This window comes from Peromyscus leucopus, chromosome 10 (assembly GCF_004664715.2).
Source record: "Peromyscus leucopus breed LL Stock chromosome 10, UCI_PerLeu_2.1, whole genome shotgun sequence".
NCBI lineage: Eukaryota > Metazoa > Chordata > Mammalia > Rodentia > Cricetidae > Peromyscus > Peromyscus leucopus.
In genome coordinates, this window is record NC_051071.1 from 88,537,016 (window position 1) to 88,548,899 (window position 11,884).

The 11,884-nt window shown below is 43.6% G+C and overlaps 1 protein-coding gene across 1 annotated transcript in view; it reads right to left on the reverse strand.

Annotated features, from left to right (window-relative positions):
* Positions 1-11,473, reverse strand: part of Sparcl1 (SPARC like 1) — a 30,184-nt gene extending 18,711 nt beyond the window's left edge. The window contains exon 1 of the mRNA XM_028867314.2: positions 11,083-11,473. The gene's annotated coding sequence lies outside the window, so the exon portion shown is untranslated. The remainder of the gene's footprint in view (positions 1-11,082) is intronic.
* Between the last annotated feature and the right edge of the window lie 411 nt (positions 11,474-11,884).

Genomic DNA, 11,884 nt, shown 5'->3' on the forward strand with positions numbered 1-11,884 from the left:
ATCTATCTATCATTACCTATGTATCTATCTATCCATCCATCCATCAATCTATCCATCATCTATGTATCTCTGTATCTATCTGTGTATGTATCTATGTATCCTCTATCTCTATCTATCTATCTATCTATCTATCTATCTATCTATCTATCTATCTATCTATCTACCTACCTACCTATATCTATCTATCTATCTGTCTATCTATCTATCTATCTATCTATCTATCTATCTATCTATCTATCCATCATCTATGTATCTCTGTATCTATCTGTGTATGTATCTATGTATCCTCTATCTATCTATCTCGTATCTATCTATGTATCTATGTATCTATGTATCTATCTATGTATCTATCTATGTATCTATCTATGTATCTATCTATGTATCTATCTATCTATCTATCTATCTATCTATCTATCTATCATCTATCCATCATCTATGTATCTGTGTATCTATCTCTATCTATCTATCTATCTATTTATCTATCTATCTATCTATCCATCTATCTATCCATCATCTATGTATCTCTGTATCTATCTGTGTATGTATCTATGTATCCTCTATCTATCTATCTCTATCTATGTATCTATGTATCTATCTATCCATCATCTATGTATCTCTGTATCTATCTGTGTATCTATCTACCTACCTATCTCTATCTATCTATCTATCTATCTATCTATCTATCTCTATCTATCTATCTATCTATCTATTTATCTATCTATCTATCTATCTACATCTAGCTAGTTAGATAGCTGAGGGACAGATTACAAAACTAAGAAGCTCAAATTTCAGAGCCCTCATTTGCACAGGGCCACATGAGGTTCAGAGCCTGACCATGGTGACTCCTTTATGTTACCAAAGAAGGTTCCATACATTGCACAAACTCTTGGCTTCATGAATCTCACATCTGCTTCTCAGCATGCCTCCTCTGAAGGCCCCTCACACTTGTGATACTATGGGGGCTTAATAATACAGGTAAAATGCTCCATATCACTAAAAACATGGGAGTTTCTGCCTGAGGGCTGGCTCCTGCCACGATCAGATATCCTATCCTGTTTTCCCTTTAGTTCCTCCCTACACCGCCACCACACCACCACCCAGCTTTTCTCCCTTGAATGCCTGGTCCTGGCTTTCTCATCCGACGGCTTTTCTTTGACTTTCTCTTATTGGCTAAAATCTGTGAGTACACAGTAATGCTGCTGGCTTCGGTGGAAATTGTCCCTTTCGTTACGAAGTCAGTTGTTCAGTTCTAGTTGAGAAGGATTTCAAGTGTTTTCTTCAACCGTGTGAATGGACCAAGAATTATTCACTGAGAGAGTTCTCTTTCAGGATTAAGAAAAACAGCAAATAATACCTAAATGCCGTTCCAAGTAGCCTGATTCTCATGGTCCTGGGCCCCTCCGGGGAATAGTGGTGTGCTTTGAGGAGGTTTTGGCTCTTGTGTAAGCTATGGATGAAAACACTCATTCCAAGGAGTCCCTCCAGGACTTAGCACATGGGGGAAGCCTCTCCTGCAGCCTTGTCAGGGCCAACGGTTTTTATGAGGACTGCATTGCTTGCCCAGTGATGTAACATAGCTCATCACTCATAGCTGCAGATGCAGCTAATCCCAAGGAGCTTCATGGTTGGAGCTGGTGAGAGGAGTTCCTTGGGAAAAGGGAGCGGCTGAGCTTTACTTGTGCCTTTTGAGAGAGCCCTAGGAAAAGCACAGCTGCTTCACAGCTGGCTCACAGCTGGACTGTGGCTGTTCACCGCTTCCTTCCCACTCTGGGGAGAGATGTTCCCCACGTATCTGACACAGTCTTTGTCCATTTGTGTTCCCCACACCCATTCTCTCCTTTCCCGTTTTCAGCCTTGTGGAGCCCCCAGGGGTGGGATCAACAGGCTTTCTTACCCAGTTTCTGTTGGGTTCAGCCGACAGGGAGCCCTGAACGGAGGAGTCAGAGGTGAACAAGGCTTGTGGTTTTCAGCTCCCTTCAGGTGACTGCGCTCCTTCTTGAGTGTCATAGCCCTTCATGATGGCCGTCTCACACAACATTTTAAACTCGGGTTCAGAGAACTTTTTTTTTTTTTTTTAAACAAACTTCGTTTTTACTGCCCTGTTCCTAAACACCCTGTATCATCTTCACAGGCTGAACACACGTTGGTAAATAACTTCTAATGATAGTCTCCCCAAGTTCTCAGATTTGAGTTTCTTGCTGGGAACCATCATTTCCTTTCTGTGTTTTTGATTGTTAACAACTTCGAGTAAAAATGCAAGAGTCTTGGGTTTCCGTATCTTCAGATCTCGTCATATAGCAAGGGACGCCACGTCTTAGGCCTTCTTGATGCTACTTAGCTCATTCAATTTCAGTTTGTATTGTCCTATTTTTCTTCCACTCCAGTCTCTTTTCACACTAGGCTTAGACCTAGGACCCATACAATTTTATCTAATCAGGAGCAGTCCAATTAGCTGAATGCAAATATAATTTGCATTTTGGATGAATAATAGTGGACATGGGAATCTTTTTTTTTCTTTGGATAACACTTATTTCTGGCTTCATAACACAAAAAATGCACCTGCCACCTTCAAGGACTAGACTTTGAATTCCTGGACCCCTGAGCCTTGTTCTCAAGATGCTGGAAGCAGTGGGGTAAATTAGACATCTTCAACATGACCCACTCTCAGACCTTACTACAGTCACTCTTGAAATGCATAGGGTTTGAGAAAAAAAACCAATGACAAAGAACCAAATACAGTGTACGTATAGGCCGGTTCTCTGTGTCCCTTGTGGAGACAAAAAACGACAACATCTGGATTTCAGGCCCTGGATAGACATTCTTGCCCAGAAAAAACTTCAAATGGTAACAACACACTTAGAGAAAAATCAGTCACTCCACGTTTCTTCAGATCACAGTAGGCATTGATGAAACCTCCCACGACTGAGCTACTGAGTACAAAGATGGCTGGTGGCGCTGAGGTCTAAACTAAAGTTTGCTTTGCTTTAAACAAGTTCCTAGTGTTTTGTTCTCCCCAGGTTTTAGGAAATTGCTGGGAAGTTTTTACGGAGAGATTAAGCTGCATTCCAGTGTAAGGTCTTCAAACACATTGATGAGCACTAGAGCTAGGGGCAGGAAGGAAAAGAATGGGAGACCTTTGGGGTTTTGTTCCTTCTGAACGCAACAGAATGTTGCATTGATTCAAGAGTTGACTCAGTGTTGTTTGGTGGCCAATAAAAGGTTGGTGGCATGTACTGCACCACGACTTGCTCCAGAATTACCAATAGCCCCAGTGTGAGGGCATAGTATGACTACTTGGCCAGTGTGGTGGTATGAAACCAATTACAGGCCTTCCACTGCCATAAATAAAGTAAATTCTTGTGATTGTTTTTTCTGCTCCTGAATCTTGGGTCACCTCCCAGTGAATTGCCAGCATATCACATCAGTAGGTTGGCAGCTGAAACTGGATCAATACAGAAACACAGCTTTGATTTTAGAGCTATGGTGTGTGTGTTTGTGTGTGTGTGTGTGTGTGTGTGTGTGTGTGTGTGTGTGTAGAGCAGATTCTGTCAGCACTCAGGGTAAAGTTTATGTTATTGTGAAAAGCAACCACTTCTCATCCTGCATTCTATTTGTCTTTGCTTAAAACCCAGTAGTGGGCTGGAGGCTTGTTCCAAAAATTTGCCTACTCTTTTTGTTGTAAGTTACAAATCTGGATACTAGACCCACTCCAATGATTAGGTTGTGGTGACAGAGATTTGAATGGAATGTACAATGTCATTATTTTAGCCATCTTATAAATATTTATGTCCAGTACTTATAAAATACACATTTCTAGCATATGTGCCACCGATGTGAGTATAAAATATACATTTCTATAAATAAGCTTGTCTCCACTTATTTCAGCTGGGCTTTAGGAAGTCAGGGAGACCCTTCTCCAGACAACACTGCTCTTTCACACTATCTGCTAGTGAGCAGGTGGGCTGGGACTGTGGCTCATAGCGTTAAGGATGTCAGAAACAGATACTGGCCTAAATAGCTTATTCTATTTATTCCAAGTTCAACAGGGAAAGTTATCTTTTAAAAATAGTCCAATTTATGTATTTTTATTTAGGTGTGTTTCTGTTTGTCTGTAAGTGCCAGTTGAGGCCAGAAGAGAGTATTGGATCCCCTGGAGGTGGCATTACAGTTGGTTGTGAGTGTTAGGATCTGAACTCAGGGTTGCTGGAAGAGCAGCAAGTACTCTTATCTGCTGAGAATCTCTTCAGCTCTGGAAAGTCATCTTGCTGATTGAAAAAAGTGTGTGGAGGGACTAGATGCTGGCTCAAAATTTGCTTTGTCATAGCTAATAGATCTTTAGTAAATTCCCTCAAGTTTCTGGTATCACATATAAAATTATTTTCCTTTTCAGGGGCAAAGGGATAGGCATAGGTTATGATGATTATCCTGCAAGGTCCGTGCAGCCTGCCTGCACAATCTCCTCACAGAGAAGAGCACAGACATTCTCTCTGTTTGGCTTCTTTTTGTTTTAAAAGGATTGGCTTTCCCCATGGGAGAGGTTGTAATTGGATTTCTCCATGAAAGGAAGGACTAATTAGATTTCTCAGCAGCTCCTCAGGCCCCATGCTTGGAAAAGCAAGCCATAGAGCTGGAATGTCCTATTCTTCAGCTGTAAAAAGAGTTCAGACGAGCCTGGAGACATGGGGCTGCAGGACACAGTGGAGTGTCTATGCATGCGTCAGCCACTCTTGGTCTCTGAGGGAGCAATTCTAGCTTTGGCCTATGAGAACATGAGGAGGGTTCTCCTGACTAAAGATAGAATGCTGGGCCTCCAACAGCTACATAGCCCTAGTTCATTGCATTTAGCAGGAAAATGGGACATTTCTCTTAATGAAATCCATTTGATTCATCTCTATCTCTTTGTTTGGAAGTGTCTGTCTCTTAGAGAATGAGGTATCTAAAATTTGGCACACACTAGAACATCACTCTCTATTTAAATTAAATAATGAATTCATTGTGTGTTCTTTTTTTGGTTACAATTGCTTCCATTTCAGTTACTGTAACGTTTTGTAGAGATTTATAGTAAGGGTAGGGCAGGGTAGACTTTTATATTGATTTCTTTCTAGTTCGGATAGTTTTTTAGAACGTTAATTAAATCATTGCATTAATTTAGAATGTATATAAATTTAAATCACGTTAAATTTTATTTCATAAGTTCTAGACTGCCTCACCACTTAAACCTGCTTCGCATATCCCTTGTGTCCCCTGCCAGCACCCTTACCTTATTGTCCTCCCCTCTCTTCTACACTTTAAAAGCCAGGGCACCATACAGTCACCCACACCTCTGAAAGATTCCTCTTTTCCACTGATCACATTGTGCTATGTGGAAATTTAAGCGCTGGCAGTTTTACCTCCTTCCTGAATTGACTTCCTTTTGCCTTGCGTCATCAAGCAGCTAAGCCCTATTCCTTCCTAACCAAGGAGACTGGCTTCAGGGGCTGGTCTTGAAGGCTGACAACCGTTTGATCTGTTCATCTTTGTTTCAAGTTAAGGTACCCAAGAAGGACTTCCCAGAGACCCTAAAAGAGGGAGACTCCTGCCTTGACGAGTCCCTCTGTGTTCTCCTTTTCTCCTTCTTGCTAACGTTTTCTTCCCTGGAACATGGACATCTACACTTCCAAATAAGGCCAGGTATCCTCTATGGAGGTTCTTTGTATTAGAGGAAGCCTGTCGGCCACTATTTTTAGTAGTTGTTGTAACTATGGAAGATTTCCTTTCTGAGAAGGTAGCATACAGAATTAACTGTTGTAGGTACTTTATAGCCAGACTCAAATAGTGCTCTCCTAGTCTTTCGTGAGAGTCACAGGCTTGGCTATCTGAGAGCAAATCCTTTAGTCATATTTCACCTGCCAAATGCATGCTGCTACCTGATCTTGAGTTAACACTGATGCTTTGGGGCTTTTAAAGTATTAATGAGTCTCCAGGGAGAGGTCTACAGCTTGGCATTAAAGTCATCTGAAGGATGCACACAAAGCCCTTCTATTTTGAGTTTTCTACTGAGTCACTCTCTGACATCAAGGTGTGCCTGTCCTGGGAGTGTGATAGTCTCAGACTTTCCTAGACCACAGACACCCATGTCTTTCCTAACCAAACTACTATCATGTGGATCTTCCTTTGGGGTAGGCGAGGCTCGTGGCCACTGGGGCTTTGAATCTAACCAGAAATCCTCCGAGCTGTTGACAGGCAACCTGAATCAAGCAGAGTCCCCAGATTTAGTGCTGATGTGCTTCATGGGGAATTAGAGATTCAAATCTTCTCTCTTCTTTCTCAGATGAGTTGATTGCTTGCCCATCAAATTGTCACATAGGCTGTGATCCTTCCTGCTCACATTTATCACCCCTCCCCACAACCCTGCCACACATAACCTCTATTTTTAGCCTTCAGATGGGGGAGGAGGGAAGGATGGGAGCAGGCAGAAGCCGCTTTTGACCTTGAGTAGAGGTCAAGTTCTTAGAACAAACATGCTTTAACTATGCAACCTACATCTCAGCATACAATTGCGTATACTATGTGTTCAGAAACAGCATGAATTCTTTTCACCCTCAAAAATCATGGTGTATAAGAAGGTGGATTCGTTGTAAATTCCATGCCTCTGCGGTCTCTCTCGTTAGAGTGCACAGTCTGAATGACTTCACTTTGAACAAAAAAGTGCTATTGGGGAGACCAATCTGAAGTGGCCTCCAGCATTGCCTGTTCGCATTCCTAGGAAGCCGGCCTTGACAAAATGGGTGAGAAAAGAAACAAAGCAGACTGAATCACTATTCCTAAAGCATGACTTCACTGTTGCAAGTGTTGAAATCACACAATCCTAGAGCCTCACTTACAGATCTGAGTGGTTTTACATAAACCTTCTAAAGAGCACTGGAAGAGGCAAACAGCAAGTAATTAAAATGCGGACCGCATCGCCACAGCGGGAGGAGAGCTTGTGCCTGGAGCTGCATTCCCAGCGTCAGCAGGTTTTGAAAGGTGAATCACGGTCTGCAGAAGGCTGAGCATGCGTACTGTCAGGCAGTGATAGCGTGGAGCCGGTCCACACAGACCGGCTGTCAAAGACACTTATGAAGACTCTCCACAGAAGTCAGGAGATGTGAGATAACAAAAGACATAAAATGATGAAAATGAAATGATATTTAAAATTTGTATGTGAAATAATAGGCTGGAAACCTTAAGTATACATTGAGTGTCCTGCCTTGCCCATTGCACATTTGGATTGGCTAAAACCATTAGAAAAATGAAGATGGCTTTGCCCTCAAGGTCACCTTATGCTTGCATATGCAATGTCCGTCCCTGTGATAGGGTGATCAATGACGGTGCCCCTACACACAGGCCCTGAGGAACACAGCCCTGCTCCAGTTCTGCTCTGGGCTCCCCGCCTGGCATTTCCCAGGATAAGGAACACTGCGTGCTTCAGTCGTTTGGGGGCATCAGTTAAAAATAGCATTATTTAAGTAATTGTCTAAATAGCCTGACATGTTATGAAAGCTATGGTGGAATGCCTTATCCCATCTGTTTTAGTACTAAGACAAGACTCTTATATTTGTTAAAATGTAATAAATAAATAAACGCCAACCAACCCCCAAACCGGTAATTATTCACTTTCTTTTTTCTTTACAAATTCCCTGGTCCACAATTTAGCAATGATTTTTCCTGAGGCTATTATTACAGTTTACTCTCTGGGAGACTCCAAGTTCAAAAGGGCTGCCTCAGCCAGCGTTAGACCTCATCTTGAAAAAGATGACGAAACTAATCCTTGCTAAGCCTTCACCCATCACCTCAGTTAATCTTACAGTGATCGGTTTCCCCCTTTAAAAACAGGGGAGCTAAGGCTTTTGAGTCCAGCAGCTAGCTTTAGCACGGGTTAGATGCTGAGTAACAACTGCAGTGTGTGTGTGCACTGTGAGGGAGGGGGGTGACTTCTATTTCTCCTTCCCGTCCAGGGTTTTTTCCCCCTTGCACCCCACAGGAGATGGCTTCTGCTTCAGCTGCTTGCTTAATACCTCCTATTCACCGAATCTTTAAAGGAAACATTTAGCTACGGCCGCACATAAGTTGGTTGCATAATAGGCAAGAAATGGGCCAGGACTGGGCACTTCATCTCCACAGAGGATTTTCAGACCAACAAGAGCTGTTTCACAGAGCTGGCCGTGACTCGGGACTCTCTCTATCCCCTTCCATCACTATGACAACAGGCAGCTCCTACTTTACATAGCCAGAAAGAGCCGCTGACATCTCAGTGCTCAGAACACGGGGGAGACATTTACAGAAAAAAACCCCACAACAACCAGCCCCCCGAAAGCCTCTTTGTCTGAACGTCAACAGAGGAAAAAAACACCCCCAGAGCAAAGTCAAAACCTCTATTCTTGCCTCCAAGAAAGGTCTGAAAGGGAAAGTGTTGGGGCCCTCCCGCCTTGTCCAAGGAGACCCCTCAAGCAGAGCTGGCTGCAGAGCGGCACGGCTCCACTCTGCCTCCCTCCGGAAGGGCTGGCGCTGGAAAACACCCCCTCCCAGATGACTGGGCCATTTCAGAGCCGAACTCACAAAGCATGGAGACTCAGGAACAAGCACCTGGGCTGGCGTCCTGAAAACGGTTTCTTTTACATGTCTTTGAATAAAGAAAAGATAACTCAAAGATATTTCCTCATGTGTTTCTAACTTTGCTACTGGACACCTCCTTCCAACTTCACAGTAGACAGCTTAGGGCACGAGATTTCCAAACCACGGTAATTGGTAACTCTACTGGTGAGTCTGGTGTTCTAGCTGGTGCCATACGCACTTGTGTTTAATAAATATCTCATTTGATCCTTACAATAACCCCACCTCCAGGAATCATTTGCCTAAGAGATGGTTAGCTGAGGCCTGGAGGTGTGAAGTGGTGGCCAGGCTCACGCAGCTTGTGAGGGGGCTTTGGGGCTGCAGCTCAGGTGCATCCATCTCTGCAGCCCGCGCTTGCCCGCTCCGCTAGGCTGAACTGGAGACTTTAGCTTGATTCCGAGGAACTGCAGGAGCAGAGAGCATAAGGACAGGGAAAGCCTAGAGTCCATCGCTTTCCAGAGTTTACACGGTGAAAAAGAGCTAGACCAATACTCTCATGTTTGCTATGATTATTTAATATATACCAGGAGTAGACACTTTCCCACTTAATCCTCACATCACCTATCAGCAGTATCTATCATTTTTATGATTCTGATAACATCAGAAAGGGTTCTATGGCACAAGAAGGTAGGAAAGTCATCTGTCCAGGGTCCCTGAGCTATTTGGTGTGACAATATGCATATAATCCACACCTATGTGGTCTTATGTAAGTCAGAGTTACATGATCAGCATGTATGAACCAGAGGCCAGTGTCTTCCCCATGCTAATGTTATTGGCTGTCTTTGGAGCAGCCAGTCTCCTCCAGGGCTCTGCAGGTCCTTTGATGTCCCCAACAAAGAAACAGGCTGTGGCTAGGTGGTAACACAAATACAAGTGCAGCCATGGCAGAAGGCATCCTGGGAGACCAGTAAGAGGGGCTCCTGGATTTACAGGGGTCCCTTTTCACCCACTGACGACGGTTCCAGGATAATAAGGAAGTCCAACATGCCTCAAGCCTTGTGACAAGTTTTTCTACCATCTTTGATAAGAAGAAAACATTCCCAACATGTTTCTGGACACCATGCTAAACTTAACAAAGCAGACATGTTCATGCGCAGCCTTAAGTCAGCTCGGAAAGAGTAAGAGTCAGGAGGGACTGAGACAAACAGCATTTGGTGTCGTTCAGATGCTTCATGGCACACCTCTCTCTGCTGTTGCTGGTTCTCGGTTTCCTGTGGCCATGACAGCCTACTGGAGATGAAGCTGAGGGAAGGCAAACAGCCCTAACATTCTAACTGCTCCACAGCTGTCCAAAAACTCTTTGAGTAAAGGGGAGGGGGTCTGATCTTGCAGCAACACACAACATCTTCCCCCAGATGTGGGAAGGAGCATCAGTTGATTGAATGACAAGCAGATAGACAAACAGACCGCCCTACCTTGTTAGACTTCACTAGATAATCCAAAATTTAAATATTTTCTTAGAAGGGGGTCTTGAAGAAAAACAAAGAAAACCATTCGGAACCATGAAGATTTAGCTGAGCAAGCTATGGACTCCAAAACAAAAGCCTGGTATCCAAGAGAAAGGAGAGAATAATTTTATTTTTTTGACTGTGGGCACATTTCTATTCAGTGTGGTCAGGGCCTGCCCCAGAGGAGTGGCAGATACAATGTCAAGGTGACATAGTTAACCCCTTTGCAGACAAAAAGGCAGTGCAAATGAGACTGTAGCAGGACTTCTCGGGGTACCTTTTCAACTCTGCAGCTCTGCAGCTGAAAGCAGGGTACAGCTTTCTCCTGCAGGGTGATCTGTGCCTGGAGGAATGATCCAGCAGGGTTTACAGGAAAATGCTGCGTTTGAGAAGAGCCAGACGCGAGAACCTTCTGAGAGATAGCACGGTTGCTCTTAGCTTCTAATTCTCTTTCTGCATTTTGTTTGTCTAAAGAAGACATGACCAGGAATTGGACAAATTCCTTGTCCCCTTGTGTACATCTTAACAAATGTTGGCAGGAGGCGAGAAAAACCTGCTAAACTGTTAGAGAAAGGAACCAGGGAAGGGATAAGTTGAAAATAACAGAAGCAGAATATACTATTAGAGAGAGTTCCTAACTCTTAGAAAAACAGAACATTCCACCCCTACGTTGCTGTTAGGTACACGGCGATGATGGATAACTTTAGATAGTTTAAACATGGGAAACATGCAGATTGTTTGATTTTGAAATCTATCCTTCTGGTTTGGTCATGACTAAAACTATGGTTTATTAGTGCTTGGTATTTAATTTTGTAGGAGGGAAAGAAATATGACTACAAAAAGTAAAATTGTCTTTCTTCCCCTATAAACTACTCAAAATGGATTTTTAAAATAAATAAATGGCTCTGAATTTTTAATCAAAATCATTAACCAGGCCTTTCAGATAATAGAAGTCAGTTTAACACATGCAATTGGCCAATGTAGCGAATTCATTAACATTTACCTGCCGAGAGGTGGCTGGATCCAGGGCCTTGGTAGCTTGCAGCTGATGTTGAATCCCCTCTTTGCACACAACAGGAAGTAAAAGTCTGACAGACGCCCAAGAGGAACTCTTTCAACCCCCTTCCTCCTTAGCTTGGCGTCTTTGCCTAGAAGCACATTCAAGTTTATTGGAGTTGAAATTCTGCTGCCCTGTCAGCCAGGCAGGGTCTGAAGTGACAGATGAGAATCTGGAGGCTGGCACCAGAGGGTCTTTCAGACTGTCATCGTTTCTGTTGCAGATTCCTGGATCTCTTCCCTCGGTGCTGCCGAGCTTTGCAGGCAGCCCAGACCCAGAGGGAGCGAGCTATTCTGCTGCGTGTGTGGAGCGAACAGCCCTCCCCTAAGCTCTTGTTCTCATAGGCTCCTAACTTGGCCAGAATGTAAGCTCTTGGCTCTCCGTGCGTGTTTTTTTTTTTTTTTTCTTTTTTCAAACAGTTCTGAGATCTTATGATTGGGATCCCTTGGGGTTGGGGAGGGGTGTGATTTTAAGATGCTGAAAAGAGACTCCACACTGCTGTTTATTCCTGAGGCAATTGGAAAGTCGGGGTTAACGGAGAGGAGGATCCTTGCTGCCCATGCATTTTTATATGCTCGATTGGAAACTGTCCTCATAAATGCAGCCTGAATGTTAATAGCCAATCGTTCCAGCTACTTAACACTCCTCTGCATAAGCAGCTCTGGAAATTGAGGTTGCTGCTTACAGAGCACAAGTGTGCTGATTTAAGGAGGCTGCAGTTCACAGCCTGCTCTTTCCCAGCCGTCCC